Genomic DNA, 20,390 nt, shown 5'->3' with positions numbered 1-20,390 from the left:
GTTCTTGGCAATGATATAGGATGCAGTCATAGGTAAAGTCTGGTTACTGTGGAATGAAGCCTATTCTTGGCAATGATACAGGATGCAGTCATTAGAGGATGCATCCATACGTAAAGTCTAGTTACTGTGGAAGGAAGCCTGTTCTTGGTAGTGATAGATGATACATAAGTAAAGTCTGGTTACTGTGGAACAAAGCCTGTTCTTGGCAATGATAGAGGATGCAATCGTAAGTAAAGAATGGCTGTTGTGGAAGGAAACCGTTTCTTGGCAATGATAGAGTATGCAGACATAACTAAAGTCTGGTTAATGTGGTAGGGAGCCTGTTTTTGGCAATGATAGAGGATGCAGTCATAAGTATAGTCTGCTTTCTGTGGAAGGAAGCGAGTTTGCAATGATATATAATACAGACATAAGTAAAGTCTGGTTACTGGGGAAGGAAGCCTGTTCTTGACAAAGAAAGAATATGCAGTCATAAGTAAAGTATGATTACCCATGGAAGGAAGCCTTTTCTTGGCAATGAAAGACGATGCACTCATAAGTAAGTCTGACCCATCTTGTTGGAACTATGTAGTTTGGGTCTGCTGCATGCATTTCAATAATTCTGCCCAAAGTCACTAATGTCATGAGGAAGCAGGCCTTGTATTAAAGGCATTCCAGAGGTACCCCTGAAAGAGGTTTCAAAGGGCTTTTGTCCTACAAGATTAATTGCAAACATAGGTTGCACTTTGGGCACAGAGCTAAAGTATTTGGCTGTGTATATTGTTACCTATTCCACATGTTGTAAACAATTCCACCAATGACGGGTCCCATCGGATATACAAAAGAGAGACAACAGAGTGATGGGAGACAATTATGTCTATATTAATTGATTGTTCCAGGACAAAGAATCAGCTAGTATGATTAGGAATGCTGGGAAATGGTGAACTTAAACATTAATCTGTTGTCAACCATACCACTTTAGAAAGCCCTAAGTCAGGATGCAATGGGCTGGGGACTTGTTTCCTCCTTGTCGTTTTGTAGGCCTGTTGGACAGAATGAGGACTTAACATTTAAACATTCCTGCTACCAGTGAAAGGCATTCAAAATGACCTTCAGCGCCAGAACATTGCTATGCAGATTTCATTCCTGCGGAGACCATACAAACACTGGTTTCCCGAAAGGATGGTATTAGATGAGCTCCCCACCCTTCTATTTTTCAGAGATGCTTCCATGAGTTTAATTTAAGGGAGGATTTCCTCCACCCACTCCCCTTCTCAAAATAATAAAGGGGGCTTGAGTAGAACAAAGATGATGGGAAGAATAAAATGACCAAGGTTCAATATATACATAACACATCAATATCCATATCTTTCTTCCTAATCCACTCTGTAAGATTTCTATTGAAATCCAAATATTTAACAGATGTTGCATCAAATTTTATATGTATTAGTAGGTTTATTAAAAAAGTGCACTTTACTTTTAAATTGTATTTTAATTTCACTTGTTTTTCTACAATTTCCTCATTCAATTTTAAAAAAAAACATGTGCTGCCAAAATATGGAGCTGATTGGCATGCTTTCTGTTTTGGGCCATCCGTCATCTATACTGGATTCCAATTTAACGTCATTTTGTTGGTTCCAAATCATCCACTTGTATCTCTGTTAATACGTTCTGAGTTCCTATATTCTGATATATTTCCCGACATTAAAAATAAATTGCCTTCATTACTATCATCAGCCAATATTAGCCGAACTATATTCTCATTTACAGATGAATAACATTGGGATTCCACTAATTCGGGTCTTCCAGATAGGCCATATTATAAATGCGCATTTGCAAAACTTTGTTTATGCAAGGTTCAAACCTTGACACAATGCTTGTTACGGGGCCTAATGTGCAAACAGTTACGAAAAAGTGTGCATCGTGACAAGCGGTATAATATTTTTACCACTTACACAAGTACTTTGAGGGTGAACGGCTGAATAGAGTTGTATCTTGGGTAAATTTTCATATGCATGACATGAAATTAATAAGTGAGAGTTCACACGCATCATCACCTCCCAAGTGCGGGAATTCGTAAAAGGTTGCGTGAATCACACAACCTGAGAGCATCTCTGGTAATTGCAACAGTACAAATTGTAATCCCGGGTGGTTGTACTTACATAGGTATACCACAAGTGAGCCAACTTTGGTTGCACCAAGTCTGCAGATGGTAACTCATTTATGTGCAGAAGGTGAAGGGTTAGTCTAGTGGACAGACTTTCGGCCTCCGTCATGACAGAAGAATAAATTGCAATGATGCATAAAAGGGTAATCTAGAAAAAAAGAGATCTGCTGTATTGAGAAAGCCCAGTAGGCAAAGAAATTCCCATCCAGTTAGAGTCTTCATCGAAAGTAAAGAACCCACCATGGTTCGGACATTCAATGCACAATCATGAGGGAGATGTATTATGTTTGCCTGTATATTGAACTTCATATCTAGGTGAAGAAATTATTAAGATGGTACTAGGTTGGATTTATCCTTGTTGATGGGAAAACCTAGATGTTTAGGCAGTGTAACATGATTTATCATGTAGTGATTTAAAATACAACTATAGCTGGTATTTTTTTGCAGGATGTCATCCAGGTAGCATGACTGGCAGCTGTATAAATGGTTCGGACATGAGTCATTACATGGTTCGTGAGATGTGTGAAGACCCAAGGGATGTTGTTAAGTCTAAATGGAAGTGCTCTTAATTGGTATGCAATGTCATTGTATGGTGAACCGCAGGAACTTAATCGATTCCTGGTGAATAGTGACATGAAGTTAAGCATCTTTTAAGTCCACACTGATGGCAAAGTCTCCCTGTTGGACGGCATTCAACATGTCCACTGTTTTCACTGAGGACCAAGGTGCATGAATAAACTGATTAAAGACGCTGAAGTTGATGACTGAATATAGAGTGCCATTTGCCTTTGGGATCAAGACAAGTCTGGATTAAAGCCCAGGAGAATTTATGTTATGAATAAATAATACTACACTTTTTGAAGAAGGTAATTTATTTCTACCTGTAAGGTTGTGGTTTGAATGGGTCGGATTGGAGGTCTGTAATTGGTGGGACTCTGGAGAGAGGATGAAGTGTGTGGAAATGAGGCAGAGTACCCTGGAAACCACGTGTCGAGTCCATAATTTGTCATGGCAAATCTCGTTTCATTTGGCAGCAAAGAATTTGAGCCATTCTCTGAGTAGGATGTGTGGAAAAAGCGGGGTGGAGATGAAATTATCTTAGGAGGACAGCAAGCTGTTGGGAGAAAAATGTTTATTTGCCATGGTTTGTGAGGACTGTGGTTTTTGCTGGGTGGAGGTTGAATAGGACATTTACCAGAGGTTTGTGTCCTATGTGTGGCTCTTGGATTTTTTTTATATTGATTTTCTGTAATATCTATGTATCGATGGTGCGTTTGCAGTGAAGGGACATTGATCTCCTTGGTTGCTTGTCTGTGGACATCTTTGATCTGGCCATTAACACATTTACCCCTAGCGACTACTTAACGGGGCAGGAGGTAGTAGCCTACTGCCGAACTCTGTAGCGTCATGGTCATGCATGATACACTAATGTGGGTGGTACTATATAAAGGAAGATAGATGTAGCTCTACAATGACACCAAATAATCTGGAATATCTAGTTGCACCACAAAATACTGATAAAAAACTCATTTTGTGGACCCGACTTTTTTCTACTCAAAATTCGCCCATGGTCGGAATCTGATTTTGTGTCCGGATTTTAGACCTTTTGGTCTCAGATCTAAAGCAAACCAATATGAACTGCAAGCAGACAGATGAGCCTTTGCAAAAAGTAGGATAAGATGGGCATTTGGAATCAAGAGTGGTCTCGATACAAAAATAATGGCTCCATTTAGCACAGCCCCCCCCCCCCAACATTCTAACTTTCACCATTCTGCTCATACGCAAGTCAAATAGCCAATGAAAAACGATGTTTCTAACAAAACTAGGCAGAATGGTATTGAAAGATCGCAGAGGATTTGATGTTTTCGGATCTGTTCAGAAATAGCTTTCAGAATGTGTTTCCTACTCGATTTTCAGGCAAAATTGACGAAAACCTCCAGGAATTAAAGACTGTGCTCGCAGCTTCGCCTTATGTTGGTCCTTAAGGAAAGTGGAGGTAGCAGCAGAGAGGGTGAACAGACCACTTGATCCGTCACGTACCCTTTTTAGACATAAAAAATAGTGACCTTCATAGAGGTAGCTACCATTACCGCGTCCATGATTGACCCAAACAAAGGATGCGATCGTCACCCTCTCTGCTGCTATAATTAAATCATTATGTTACAATAAAATGGTACATCCGGAATCTCGTACTGCAATGGTAGCTCGAGAACGATTAGAAGCAATCAAAAATTTCTTCCTGTCAGAGACTCATTTAGAAAACACTTGCAAGCGCAGCAACAATCACAAGTTGAGTATGAAAAAGACGCTAAAAAACTATTTAAACTCGTCACTGCAACTACTAAGAAAGCTGCAGCGGCTGTTGAAAAGAACTATATGGGGGGATATTGCGGAGGAAGATGAGAAGAGGAAAAAGGGTATTATTCCAGTATTATAACAAACTGCAGCGCAGACTGAAAAAAATAGCAAGAAGAACCAAACAAACAAAAACGATTTTACGAGATCTTCCAAATGATATAGCTGCGGCTCAATCTCAAACCACTGGTGAGGAAATACTTGAAGGTATTAGAAAACTTCGTGCTGAGATAGGTGATATGAAAGATCATGAATTAATAAAATCAGAAGAAGAGAAAGATGATGAAAGGGAAATGATTATGCTGAGCAATACATTTACCATGGCGGCATCAGATTCATAAGAGAAATTAGCGATATTGATACGTCATCAAAACTTGCAGCAGAAAGTGAAGATTAAAAAGAAAATTTTTTAAAACCTGAATATAGTTCCGCTCGTATTAGTAATCCCGAAATCTGGTATAAATGGATATATCGTATATATCGCAATAAAGATAGAGCTTATTCTAATGATGAGGTATATAATGATTATCGCAGAAAAATAGACATGCATCTTGTAAAAAAAGAATCAAAATTATCACAATCTCTCAGAAAAATAAGTGAGGAAAAAAAAGTATCACCCTCAAGACTATTTAAGAAAACAACAGAAAAAAGATCACCCTTAAGACTATTTAAGAAGACAACAGAAGAAGGAGCAACGGGGAGTAGTCTAGGAAATAATATAATTTGTCGTGATAATATCCTCAATGATGTGTCACGGTTAGAAGTTCTCATAGGGGAAATCGTGCCGGAAATAACTCACCAGAAATAACCAATGAAGCAGCTGATATTTATTGGCGAATATTTCAAGGCGGTATTATGGACATTGGCGTTTACCGAGAACTTATCGATGAACTTGTTAATGATTACAGTGACTAGTTGTTAGATACATGGAAAATAAAATAAGATGATAGTACACAATAATCATCGTAAACCCGTACAGGTCAGAGCGGTAAACTCACGATTGCCAATCTACAGAGCTATTTACGGAGATGGACTTGGTGATGTTGTACAGGGACTATTTACAAGGATAGCTCCAAAAGCAGCGCCAATTGCAAAACATTTATCGATGAAGGCTATTGATGTCGTTAGTGAAAAAGCTCCTGGTGCAATTGTCAATGTTGCTGGTAAGGCGTTCTCGGCGATCAAAGATAGACTAGCACGATTCATGCGACGAAGATCACAACCAGTAAATTTACTAAGTACTGAAAGTGTGCCCGCAGACGTAAGTAAAATAATAAATCAGGCTGCAAATCAAAAACTAGCGGTATTATCTGAAGAAGCAGAAAGAAATATAACAGCAAATTTAATAGCAGGAAGCGGTTTTCGTCGACGATGATAATTTAGATCACCATTTGGAAAAATGGTAATTATAATAAAAAGTTTAAACGTGTGTCCGACTCAGCATTTGACATGGATGAACCGGTCTACAAAAATGAATCGGTAAGTGATTATCAATTTTATTCCTATGACGCAAGACAACCAAATCAGGAGGAGAAAATCGAATTACAGGTTCATGATACAAGTAGACATTTTTACCCGCTGAGGCGTTTATTGAAGTAGAAGGTGGACTTGTAAAGGTGGATAATACTAACTACGACGTCAATGACCTAGTTGGTTTTGTCAACAACGAGATTATGGCACTGTTTGATAGCGCCACATACATGATTGATGGAAAAAATATTGAATCAATTCAGAAGGATGTCGATGTTGCTACAACAATAATTGGTCTAGCGAAATATTCTGATGATTACACAAGATCAGCCGGTCCAACAATGATGTTTGCCAAGGATATTACTGACAACGCTGTTCATGTTCAGTGTATTAAGGTACGGTCACCAGTAGCTATTTCATCTGATCCACAACCAGCTGATTTTGAAAATGAAGCTAGACCAGGTGCTGCTTTTGATTATATAAAAAGTGTTAATTCGAATTACAACTTAGGATTTGCAACACGCCGAGCAGCGTTGTCAGGAGATAATAAAACATTTTCATGTGCAATTCCATTGTCTCATATCTTTGGATTTTGGAGAAATGTTAGAAAGGTCATCTTTGGAGCTAAACACACAGTTGTGCTCGTAAGAAAAGGTGATGATAATGATGCAGTCTGGCGAGGTGCTGGTATTGATGATGCTGGTAAAGTAAATATAACGAAGCTTTCATTGTGGATGCCAGTAATGATTCCATCTATTGCTGAAGAAGAAAAAATGCTCTCTTTTACGGATGAAGGCGGTAAATCATTGCTATCATGGTTAACAGTAACCACAGATGCTACTCAAAGTTCTGTTAATAATTTATTTACATGGAATATAGCATCACAGCAAGGTGTTTCTGCGCCACGACATATTTGTATTGCACTGCACGATAATAATCGGTCGAATAATCAAGTACGTTCACATATGATATTTGACAACCTTGGAGTTAATGAAGTTTCTTTGCGGATAAATGGACATCAAGAACCAGCTGAAGATATATTGTTAAATTTTGGTCAAAATCACGTAACGCGTGCATATCATCCTTTGATGTCATTCATGGGACGTGATCAAAATGGGGATACCGGTTTGCAAATATCACAGATTTTAAAACATTATATCCGATTTATTTTTTTTTCACTGGAACATCTTGATTTATCCAAACAATCTGTCGTTGATATACACTTTCGAGCTCGTGTTACTAACCCTCCTCCTGATATAGCTGGTCCACCTCTTATTCGCGGCACCTACAAAGCAATTGCGGTTATACTCAGCGATAAAACCATGTTGCTTGAAGGTGGTAGTGGTCGAATGAGAGTCGTTGATGCACCAGTGGAAAATCTTTAATCACGTTATTTAAAAACACGAGTAGTATCATAAAATGCCATATCATCACGTTAGTGTCAGTCTGACTCCTGATCAGATTCAAAACCTTCAATCAAATTCAGCAAAAAACTGAGGAATGAACATATCACTAAAGCGAGATCAGATCACAGGTGGTAAACATAAACTCATCATCAGAACGTCAACTTAAACATTTCAACAACGCTAAACAATCAATCAAAAACAGGTGTCAAACTTAATCTCTATGTGGGTGCGATTAAGGACTCAATTAAAACCGGTGTTATTTTTCAACTTCTCGTGGATATTCCAGCGTTAACATGCGGCCGTGAAGTAATTAATATACTTAACGCTATATCAAAATTATCCAAACCACCACATAAAGTCGTGCATGATTATACAAGCAACCGATTCGTTTTAAACAGATGTTAAAATATAATGTATGATATTTACGGAAGATCTTCTTCACGCGTTAAGAAAAAGTCCGGCGACGTTGATCTGTCGAATTACGCGACTAAGGATGGACTCGCTGATATTATGAACCTGGCTGGAGTTGACCCAGATGAGGTTGTTATTGTTCAGGATCGACATGGTAAACTAAAAACCAGCAATATCAAATGGAATGATATAGTTCAACGAGTACTCGGCGCGGTCACGGATAATATCAATGTGTTTACTGACAGCGGCAAAATCAGGGATTCAAGTATATCGTTTACAACCATCAGAGATCAAACTTCAGCAAGTGTTGCTAATCGCGTGAAAAATACCGGTGACACAACGACGGGTGAACTCAGCACGAACGGGAATAAGATCGTAGTTTTAAGAGATCCAACATCCGACGAAGACGCAGCAACAAAAAAATACGTTGACGTCAACTACAACACCGTATATGGTAAACTATCCACGTTGCGGGCCGAGTATGACGTTCATGTGAACGCTTTTGCAAGATTTCGCAGAAACCATAAAAAAACCACAGAAGACTTCTACGGCCTTCCGCACACCATTGACATAAAACTCGTTGATATCAAGACGAATATCGACACGATCAAACAAACACAGCAAGACATCGTAGCGGGGATTCCTGAGATCGTTAAAAAAACCGATTTAATTAAAATTGCAGCCGGAATAACTCCCGGCATATTACCAACATCGTATACACACTATCATCGGGAATCGCAACATGGTCGCAGCAAAATAAAATTATCAAATATACCGCAACGGTCAATGGCGTATACATGTTGTCTGTGTTTAGTGCTGAAAAATTTGAAATATTTACAACGTATCCATGACCTCATTCAACTGATAAGTTTTCCGGGATTGTATCTGTTATATTAAATAGCGGAAACGAAGAAATATTTACTCTGGGAGCAGCTGATAAGAAATTAACCGCAGCATCTTACTGGTGGTGTTTGGAATTTGTAGCTGAAACACCTCAATTGGTTACTGCATAAAATATAATGAGTACCTCAATCGACGATGGATCTCAATATACGTACAATCAAGCGCGTGAATGGCAGGCAGCGTTGAAAGATAGAGTCGAACAATAGATTATAAAAGTAAAGAAATATCGACGACGACTAGTTATGGTCGACGTGATCGTTTATTCAGTATCCGCTGTTGTTGCTGGAACCGGTGTGATATTATCAACAATAACAATGATGGCACCAGTAGCTGTAACTATTTGTATTTCAGCTACAACAACGATTGCAGGTGTGTTCAATATCATTGCAAAAAAATATGTACTTGCACGAATGAAAAATTATCCGATTACATGATAAAATTACATACAGCGACGGTCGCATACTCGAAGTTCTCTTCGTTCTTATCAGCGAGTCTCAGTGATGGAATTGTTTCTGATTTCGAGTTTTCAGAGATGATTAAAATATATAACAGTGCTGTTAAAGGTACGAGTATTAATAATGACGGAATTACTCCAGCAGATCGTGACAAACACAACCACGATGATCTCGGTAAGCTCAATTAATCCTGAATTTAGCATCAATTTTCCAACTGCAATTCGCGCAAATGAAATTGCACTTCGCAATTACGAGTATACCATAGTTGGCCAAATATCAGATCGAAATCATGTAATGGTACACCAGCAAATAATTCGCTTGTATTTGCTAATAAAAACAAACCCGATGGAACACCTGCTTGGGTTGTTGTTTGAATACCAACTGGTAGTTATGAGATCGAACAAATCAATGAGGAATTTCAACGTAGAATAAAATCAATAACAGGAAAAGAATAAAAAAATATAAATTAATGTTCATGAGCCGACGCTATATTCTGCTATCGAAATAAACTCGCCTGATTACGTCGTTGATATTTATCGGTCCACGATAAGATCCGTGTTAGGTTGTCCGGATGTTCCCCCAGTGCATGTTGGACCACCATAACCAAAATTAATTGAATTTCTCACCGACGAAGCAAAACTCGTTAGTATCCAGCATGGAGAGATTATGTTGCTGCTGCTGGTGGAAAACTTATCACACCAACGTTTCCTCATTTTGTTGTTGTTGATGTGAGAGCTTCAACCACAAATGTTGGTGAAGAATATGTCAGGATTATATCCGACGAAATTAAGGCCGAGTGAACAAATACATCAACAACATTAACACAGTTGTTTAAAAATTATATCCTGGAGTATTCTAATAACAATCTGAAAGGAAAAATTATTGAAACAATACTATATCTGAATCAAATTATATTAGATCTTAATTACGTTAATCGATATTTTATTGATGTTATAAATCAAAGCATTATTCCGCTTAAGACGGGTAACAGTATCAAACAAACTTATCTTGATCATTATAAGATAAATGAAGTGGATTTATTAAATGTTATACTACCAGGATTTGAAACTGAAGGACTAAAAAATCTCTCAATGATGTCATTGATGAGAAATTTCCTAAATTACTCGATGCATGGAGAAAATAGCTCAACCAGCAAATGTTCCTAGATACAATAATGATCCACACGACGGCGGCAGACACGTACCTCCGGGAATCGTTAATATAACTTCAACGGTGGCGGTTAATCTAGTTTGTGATGTGATCGATGGTAGCTATCAAATAGATCTAGGAAAGTCAAATCAGGCTCAACAAGAATACATTTTATACACATTCACACCACAAGTTCCCCCTGGGGATTTGATCGTGCAAGAGCCAACTAATCCTGTTTATCTGCGGTGTCATAATAATATGTTAACACAAATACATTTTAAACTAACTGACCACATAGGACGATTAATTGACCTGCGTGTGGAACAGCTAATTGTCAATCTGTATGTGAAATCTCAAGATTTCTGTCGTAGATCTTTATCTTGTCGTAAGACTTTACCGTAGATTTTTCAGAACTATTGTATTTTATCAGAAATATTGTATTTTATCAGAAATATTGTATTTATTCTGAAATATTGTATTTTATCATAAATATTTTATTTTTATCAGAAATATTTTATTTTTATTCTGAAATATTGTATTTATTCTGAAATATTGTATTTATTCTGAAATATTTTATTTTATCAGAAATATTGTATTTTATCAGAAATTGATATGGTGGTTGATACTCAAAATCGTGTGAATCGATCAGTTTGTTAATTCTAATGGGTATTTAGGTACTCAAAATCATGCAAATCGATTAGTTTTGCAAAAAAAATACTACCAAAAAAATATTTTATTATTCTTCTGAAATATTTTGTTTTATCAGAAATTGATATGGTGGTTGATACTCAAAATCGTGCAAATCAATCAATTTTGTAATCCTGATATGTAGTTAGGTACTCCAGATTAACAACAAAAAAAATCTTATTATTATTCAGAAATATTTTGATTTTAGCAGAAATATTTTTTAATTATTCTGAAATATTTTATTTTAGCAGAAATATCTTAAATTGATATGGTGTGTGATACTCAAAATCATGCAAATCAATCAGTTTATTAATCCTGATATGGTGTTTGCTACTCAAAATGATACAAATCGATCATATTTTATTGAAAATACAATATTTCTGATAAAAATAAAAATAGTTCAGAATAATAATAAAATATTTCTGCTAAATAAAAATATTTCAGAATAATAATACAATATTTCTGATAAAAATAAAAATGTTTCAGAATAATAATAAAATATTTTTGAATAATAATAAAATATTACACGTGCTCGGTCGTTTCACCAACGAAGTTACTTTGGATCGTTTCACCAGTAACGAAGTTACTCGCTGACAATTTTTCTTAATTGTCTTATACGAGTACTAATCGTTTTCTTTGCCTCGTATTCGTGGGATAACTCCGATCTAATTTTTTTCTACTCCGGCAGAGAGAGAGAAACAAAATCCTTGACCTGATCATCTTTTACTGCAGCTAGTGACCGGAACATCTCCGCCTGAATTCGTTTTATGAACTTGTATTCAGACGACAGTGTAAAATCACCATCATTTTTACGTTCTTATAAGATTTCAAAATCAGAAATAATCTTTTCAGGATTTAGTTCATCAGATATATTAATGCTGTCTTTTTCTAATGTTTTAATTCGTTCAACAATTGCCTGATCACGATGAATTGCAGTATGTCCTCGTCGTACTTTGGTATTATGTTGTTTCATCAGCGATGATACTGGACCAAGAAATTCCTTGCCAGGATCATCCTGTAGCAGCTGTGGCCATCGTAGACCACCTCGTTGATAAATTCGTTTTAAAGCATCGGCTACCTCAGATGCTGTTTTCATTGATAGCGGTTCTGCATCTTTATATCTACTTGCAACATCAACAACATTTAGCGCGTATTTCTACGTTTTTCTACGTACAGTATCATGTGGTAAAAACAGAATAACAGCTTGATGAACTTCATTAGGAACACTAACATCGAAATGTGCAAATCGAATTTGCTTAGGTGGTGGTAGGTAAATTTGCCATATTGCCTGTTTGGATAACCACGCTTTAGCAGTAGAATGTTTAACCGCTGCTGCGTCAGCAAGTTTACTAATTGCTCTTTTACCTTTCCAGTATCCTCTTGGAGAATAATAAATCGATTCCATTTTATATATTACCAGTCCCTAGCGCTAATTTACCTTTCATCGCGGATCTTACTAACCAATTAGCTAATTTTTCTTTGATATTTTTATTTTTTATAGAATTTAGCGCATGAACTAATTTCACATCTGCAATATGCCTATATTGTACATTATTGCTTTTATACGCAACATCATGAGCATGACATGCTTTATCAATAGCGTTTATTGGTTCCTCGCCTGGGTTTGGTTGATCCTGATTATTAAGCCTGATATCGAGTCGAGTACCAGGACCGCAATAATTATATCCTGGTAGATGTTTTTCTCCTGGGTATTTGGCCCACGGAGTTCCCGGTAAGTTTGTTAATTTTGCTGCAATATCACCTCCGCGTTGCTTTTTTTCTTACTTGACTTTGGCTTTGGTTTTTACTTTGGTTTTGACCTTGGCTTTGGTTTTGGTTTTTCACCTGACTGTAGAGATAAATTTGAATTTCTTTGTACCACACCGAGTACACTTAACCGTAACTGCTTATTTTTTGTAGTAATAGTTGTTAGTGTATCCGTCGGGGTACGCGTCCTGCACTTCACACAATATAAATCCATATATATTGTATATAGCATGGATATAATTGATTTCTCAGCGACAAGAAAACGTGAACCTGTCAAACACCATTCTGCGTTACCGAATTAAATTAGAATGATAATAATTGGCCCATCTGGAAGTGGAAAGACACAGTTGTTACCTAATCTTATAATGAGATGGTTAAAGTGTGATAAATTGTAGTTGGTAGCCCCGTCAGTTGATGATCAACGATGTTATGATGTACTTAAGGATTTTAATGAAAACGCGCGATAACTGGATGACGATGTTATCAAGTTTGTAACCGATATTGATGAAGCACCATCAGCTGATTCAATAGACGGATTTATTAATAATTTGGTTTTTTACAACGATGTGATGCTAGATAAACAAAAACACCCAGCTAGAACATTTTCCCGTGGTAGACATAAAAACACTGACGTTATTTATGTTACTCAACGATACACACAAATACCAAAAGTAATCAGAGATAATTGTAATATTTTAGTTGTGTTTAATGGAGTTGATACGCATACGTTGCGAAAGATTCATCAATCTTGGTGCAGCGGTGACATGGATATAATTAAATTTAAAAACTTCTTTTCACGAGCACAAGCTACTCCGCATGGATTTATAACAATAGCACTACATGATCCTAGAAGAAGATATCGTGTAGGTCTTGAAACAATATTTAGGATGAATATCGGCAGAGAGAGATGTAAATTTAATTAAACAGATGTCATTAATATAATGCACAATTGTTCATGGTTGCTTCAGGGGACTACCAATATATGTAATAAAAGATGCCGTGGAGAATATTGCAAGAAACATAATTACATTATATAAAAAAATCCATCTGCTGGTCCACGACTGTGTGTTGGATGTAACAACGGCGTTAGATGATTATATCAGATTTGTGCAAATTTCGGTGGAGATCGATACAGAAGTTTAATGATAAATAATAAAAATATTAAAAAAAAATAAACCCAAAAATAAAAAACCAACAAAGAGATAGAGTATTACTTGAAGCATAAAACAAATGAAGATCTTCAATAGCAGCAGAGAGGGTGACGACCGCATCCTTTGTTTGGGTCAATCATGGACCCGGTAATGGTAGTTACCTCTATGAAGGTCACTATTTTTTATGTATAAAAAGGGTACGTGAAGGATCAAGTGGTCTGTTCACCCTCTCTGCTGCTGAGGTTGAGAAAAAACTGAGTCACTTTCCGCCAATTGTAAATTTGTAGCTGTTGTTTCAGCATTGGCCAAAGTGTTTTTAGTGGCTCTGTTCAATACTCTGGCCATTCGTAGAAGAAGATAAGACTCCTGTTTGAAGATAGCCATATAGACAAAGTGCGGCACAGAACCTACAGCTAAAATACTCTGCACTAACTGCTCAGTGTCATCAAAGGCCATCCAGTCCTTACATATGGAACGTGGCGTTTAATCTGCAGAAGATGAGATATCATAGTCACCTGCAAGGATTTCTAAACGAAAGGAGTATCACTGACATGAACTAAATGGGAGTCGCTTTTGTGAGAAGAAAAGTCGGTTAATGCTTGGATCATGTAGTTGATAATGAATATAGTTTAGAATGTCTGTAATCCTTCCAGACTGCAGAAGCAATCTGAGGTTAGTTTCCTCCTTTCTCGAAACAAGAATAAAGATTCAGGTGGTCCGGTCTACGTAGTTAATAGAGTGGGAGGAGGAGTGCTGAAATCATGGAGTAAAAGGTGGAATACTTCCTCATTGGAGGCTCAGAAGTATGACTCTTCCTGTGATATCGTATTGTCTAGAACTGACGAAATTACTTGAGAGCATCCATCATCGTTATTGCTGGTCTGAGGTGAGGCTGAGGTCCCCTGTAATGCCTGGGAATTAGCTGGTGAAGAGTGAAAAAGTCTGCAGCTCATGAAACACATAGATCGCCCGAAATATAAACCATGACTCTGAAATGGTCCCTGTGTAAGGAGTCTCTTCTCATGGCAGAGCGAGAGGGATTTGCAAAACAACATCTAATTAATGTACATAATGCTATAGGTCAGGCTTGACATACTGGAAGCTTTGTTGCTGTATAGTCATTGACACTGAAATGGAAATAAACCATATGTGTATGGCGAGGTGTCATCCGACTTGTAAGGTTAGGATGAATTACATTTGTTTTATCCATGTAAATGCTGGTCAGAGGGAACAGTTCGCAGTTTATTTAGCATTCCCTCGCTAGTATGCGATATAAATGAAGTTGAATCCTGAGGAGAAAAGAACCATAAGAATTGACAATAAGGCTGAGTCCAGTGGTGGTTACTTGATTGCTGCAATCGTCTCCGATGCTGAAGGGCGACGTGTCAACTTATCTCCCTTGTGTGCCATAAAACCTTGCACCAAATGTCAGCATGCAGACTGATGTCATTATCCATCGCTGTGCATTTTCGGCTTTGCCCATGGTTCTAATCTGTAGGACAAATAGAGCAGAGCACAAGAAACTGGGGAGCCCTTCACACGTCTTTTGAATGCAATGTTGCTGCAGAGCTGTATGTTAAATTGGCCAGGCAATAGATAACAGCCAGTGTAATAAGCAATGAAGTGCATAGGTAACTATAATGACAATACCATTTATGGGAACAATACATTATACGGATGTATACCTGCACCTGTCTTGTTTGGATATTGTGAGGGTGAAGGGCTAAACGAAATGAAGGTTACCTGGAGAACATGTGATAGACGACAACTTTAATGCTAATACTACCTGTCGGAAAAGTCAAGAACGACATGAGCATGTAGAACCATTGAAGAATAGTGTCCGGATGCTAAGAACGCCTAGGTAAATACATTATTGGTAGCAGATGAGCTAATAAAGAATTGTGTCCTTGTATAATATAAATTACAATAACACCTGTAGGAAGGCACACAGATTGCCTGTACATATCAGTTTAGTGCACTTGGTTTTGAACAAGGGGTGTGGTAAAGAGTTATACCATATGATGTTTACCTGGAAATTATAGATCATAGCAGATGAGCTAACACATATATATAGTGTCTAGAGATAATATATTTATAATAGTACCTGTAGGAAGGCTCAATGGCAGCCTCTACAAGTAAAATCATGGAAGCATGGTGTCAAGAGTGCTTAGAATGCCTTGGTAGTGAACACTCACCAGGATGAACAAGTAATAACACAATTATACAGATATAATGGGGGTCTGAAAGGAATAAAGACTTGCACGCATACAAATATTACAGCTCGAATCTATCCAGTGAAGACATATAAGCTCTCCATGTAAGTGACGGAGTGCTTTAAGATATGCAAAGTTGACTAAGTGTTAGCATGTTGAAAGGTAGCACTTTGTAGGATTAAGGAAGACAGAGAGTTTGGAAACAGAGATGGCATGCACTTTCATTGAGGTGAAAAGATTCTTACAACTGAGAATTGTGTGCTTCCAAGGTGAAACTAGCTATGCAAGCTCTCGAGAGAAGGTTGGCTTCGTACGAGTGGAGGCAGTAACTGGCAGGTTCATGGTTTTTGCTGTCAATCCTTATACTTAAGTGGGTGATCACTCTGCCTGACCATCAGCTAGGTTGGCAGACAACTTATATCTTCATTTAGTTAGCAGTAGTATCTATGATGGCCGGATATGTGAGGTAGTAGTAGTTCTCCTAAGATATTATGACTGAGTAATGTATTTCAAGAAAAAAATCTCACTGATAAACATTGTTTGAGGATCACATGTATAGGACATCGCCAAACTTAACTGTTAAATATATTTTCCTTTGGACCTTTGTCAATTTGATTCTTTGATCAAAATTTAAACAGGAAAAATATAATTGGGACAAGAATGCAGGTACCCGAGAAGAGATAACATGAAATCAGTATTAGAGATCTATCAATGGGAAACAGTCAATTTTTAAAATTCAATCCATTCCTAAATATGCACAATTTATGGAAAATCACTTACAGTGGATACAAGTTTCACCTATGTAGGCAGTTTAATTTTTTAAATAAAATTTAAATTTGAGCGCATTTTCTAACAATTAATGTTTAAATGATTTAAATGGTGTCCCATTACTTATACCTTGAAACAAAAACATATTTTTCATATCGTACAGTGCACATAAATATTACTTTAACAATTAATTTAGTGTGTCCCAAGAGATATGTTGTCCCAAAATATACTGTAAATTCTGTACACTACCTCCCGCAGAAAATAGAGTATTTATTTAAATAGACTGTATGTACTGTGATGTTTCTTGCTTGTATAAACATCTTATTATCAAATGTTTTTGTTGTTGTTCTAGGGTTTAATGTCATTTTTCAGCACAAGATAGGCTATATATAGCGGCCAGTATAAATAGTGGAGGAAGAACCCGGGATAGAAAATATATAAAAAAATGAATTGATGCAAGAAACGTACCATGTTGTTAGAAGACACTGGTATGTTGCTGTTCCCATCAAAATTCTTCACAAATTTAAGAATAAGTGCATTCCAGGAGCCAAAATGTATTTTTCTGGCTTTTTTATTTCCTCTCTTTTCATTGTTTCTTCTCTATCTTTAACTGATTTCAGATTGATTTAAGAGGACAATTATTTAAATTTGTGTGTGTTTTCACTGTGCAACCTCATATGTATACAGGGCCAAGTTGACTAAAAAGGCAAATAGTTTTGCATGGACCAGGCAACAACACTGTATGTATCTAGGGCAAAGTTTACTTGGAAAACAAATTGTCTGCTAGGACCAGCAATAAGCATATATCTATACAGGCAAAATCATCTTGGAAAGCAAAATAATAATTTACCTGGACCAGACATCAACATTATATGCATCCATAGTAAAGCTAATTTGAAACGCAAATGGACCATATATCAGCATAACGTATCTTGAGCAGTTGATTTGAAAAGCAAAAGGTGCTTTTCTGGACCATGCATTAACATCGTAATGTGTTCAGCGTAAAGTCATCTTCGAAAGTAAATAGTCTTTAACTGGATCAGAAAAAAGTTATTTTAAAGAAGAGCAGCATTTAACTGTCCCCTACACAGGTAAAACACATTATACACAGAATTGTTTTCTTTTTTCACTCAGACCGTAACATTAACATGATTCTACAAAGCCATTCACAATGTTTGTGGCATGTCTGTGATGAAGAAATACTGTTACTGTGTGGGAATCAGTTAATAGTCTTCTAGATACGTCTGTGATGAAGAAATAATGTTATAGTGTGGGAATCATTTAATAGACTTCTAGACATGTCTGTGATGAAGAAATGATGTTTTGTGTTGGAATCATTTAATAGTCTTCTAGACATGTATGTGATGAAGAAATAACGGTATTGTGTGGGAATCATTTAATAGTCTTCTAGACATGTCATTGATGAAGAAATAATGGTATTGTGTGGGAATCATTTAATAGTCTTCTAGACATGTCATTGATGAAGAAATAATGGTATTGTGTGGGAATCATTTAATAGTCTTCTAGACATGTCTGTGATGAAGAAATAACGGTATTGTGTGGGAATCATTTAATAGTCTTCTAGACATGTCATTGATGAAGAAATAATGGTATTGTGTGAGAATCATTTAATAGTCGTCTAGATATGTCTGTAATGAAGATATAATGGTATTGTGTGGGAATCATTTAATAGTCTTCTAGACATGTCTGTGATGAAGAAATAATGTTATTGTATGGGAATCATGTAATAGTCTTCTAGACATGTATGTGATGAAGAAATAATGTTATTGTATGGGAATCATTTAATAGTCGTCTAGACATGTCTGTGATGAAGAAATAATGGTATTGTGCTTGAATCATTTAATAGTCTTCTAGACATGTCTGTGATGAAGAAATAATGGTATCGTGTTGGAATCATTTAAAGTCTTCTAGACATGACTGTGATTAAGAAATAATGTTATTGTGTTGGAATCATTTAATAGTCTTCTAGACATGTCTGTGATGAAGAAATAATGGTACTGTGTGGGAATCATTTAATAGTCTTCTAGACATGTCTGTGATTAGGAAATAATGTTATTGTGTGGGAATCATTTAATAGTCTTCTAGACATGTATGTGATGAAGAAATAATGGTATTGTGTTGGAATCATTTAATAATCTTCTAGACATGTCTGTGATGAAGAAATAATGGTATTGTGTGGGAATCGTTTAGTAGTCTTCTAGCCAGATAGCTTAAATATTTGCACAGAAAAAAATATTTTCTCTCTCAGTGATCTTCACCCTCGGAAACCAACATCTACTGAATTCTTCTTTGCTATAAATGCATGCCACCCAAAACACTGAGTCCGATTTCATGGTCTTTGATGCAATATCAGTGTTACTGTCTGAAAATTATTTATCTTGTTTCAGTCATCTATTTTGATACTTGAACTTTGAAACAAAATTCAAAAGCTTTTTCAGGTGCCATGTGCAAAGCATTTACAATGTTTGGTTATGATATATCATGTAGTACTAATGTCATTTTGCAGATACCATTGTTTTGAGTCCAAGTGATTGACCTTTCATCTTTACAACCCAAAAGTAATACAATTCTTGCTTGCTTCAAGTGCAAGCTATGCACAAAGTATGATAAATGAAGATGGTGAGTAAGCCATTTCTTCCTTTCAACCATGTGACCTTCACCTTTAAGCTTTTAAGCCAAACATTAATAGTCTTATTCCAAACCAAAGTGCCAGTTCTCACCCAAAATGGGTATTGTGTGGAATTAGTTGATTACAACAGATGGATGAAAAGCCATTAATTGGTTCTGACAGATGGATGGACAACACATTGCTACTGTGAGATGAATGGACAACAACTAATTGATATGGACAGATGAATGGACAGCACATACATGGTACATACAGTTGAATGGACAGCCACTAATTTGTACAATGAAATGGATCGATACCAAGTAAATGACACAGACAGCTGAATAAATAGCTAATTGATAAAGACAGATGTATGGACAATAACTACTTGACACAAACATATGACCACAACTACTACATATAGACGGATGGGCAAAAACTAATTGATACAGCTGACATCTAATTGGTACAGACATACAGATGAATGTTAATTACTGGTACAGACTGATGTATGGACAATTAATTGGTACAGACACATGGATGGTCAACAACTAATTGATAAACAGATGCATGGACAAGCTCTAATTAACACAAATATATGACAGCTAATTGGTACAGACAGATGGATGGACAGCATCGTAACATAATATACTCAACCTTGTGGAAGGAATTTTCAGACAGGACACTTTTATATTTTAACTTATTCTAAAGTATACCCCTCAAGTAGCTGTGTTAGAAGTAATCTAAAAGTTGACAGCTTAACAACGGGCAGATCATAATCATTGGGGCCCCGAGTGACCGAGTGGTCTAAAGTGCTCACCGTCCCGGATCACCTCTGTCTGCATGGGTTCGAGTCCAAGGCTCAGATAGTATGGGTACG

At 36.7% G+C, this 20,390-nt stretch overlaps 1 protein-coding gene across 1 annotated transcript in view; it reads right to left on the bottom strand.

Moving 5' to 3' along the window:
- The window catches only part of LOC149789705 (uncharacterized), a 92,196-nt gene that overhangs the window by 15,053 nt on the left and 56,753 nt on the right, over positions 1–20,390 (bottom strand). The window lies entirely within an intron of this gene.

This window comes from Sinohyriopsis cumingii, chromosome 10 (assembly GCF_028554795.1).
Source record: "Sinohyriopsis cumingii isolate HCF-2022 chromosome 10, ASM2855479v2, whole genome shotgun sequence".
Classification (NCBI taxonomy): Eukaryota; Metazoa; Mollusca; class Bivalvia; order Unionida; family Unionidae; genus Sinohyriopsis; species Sinohyriopsis cumingii.
The sequence above is the reverse complement of the archived record's forward strand: the minus strand, read 5'-3'. Positions and strand labels throughout refer to the sequence as shown.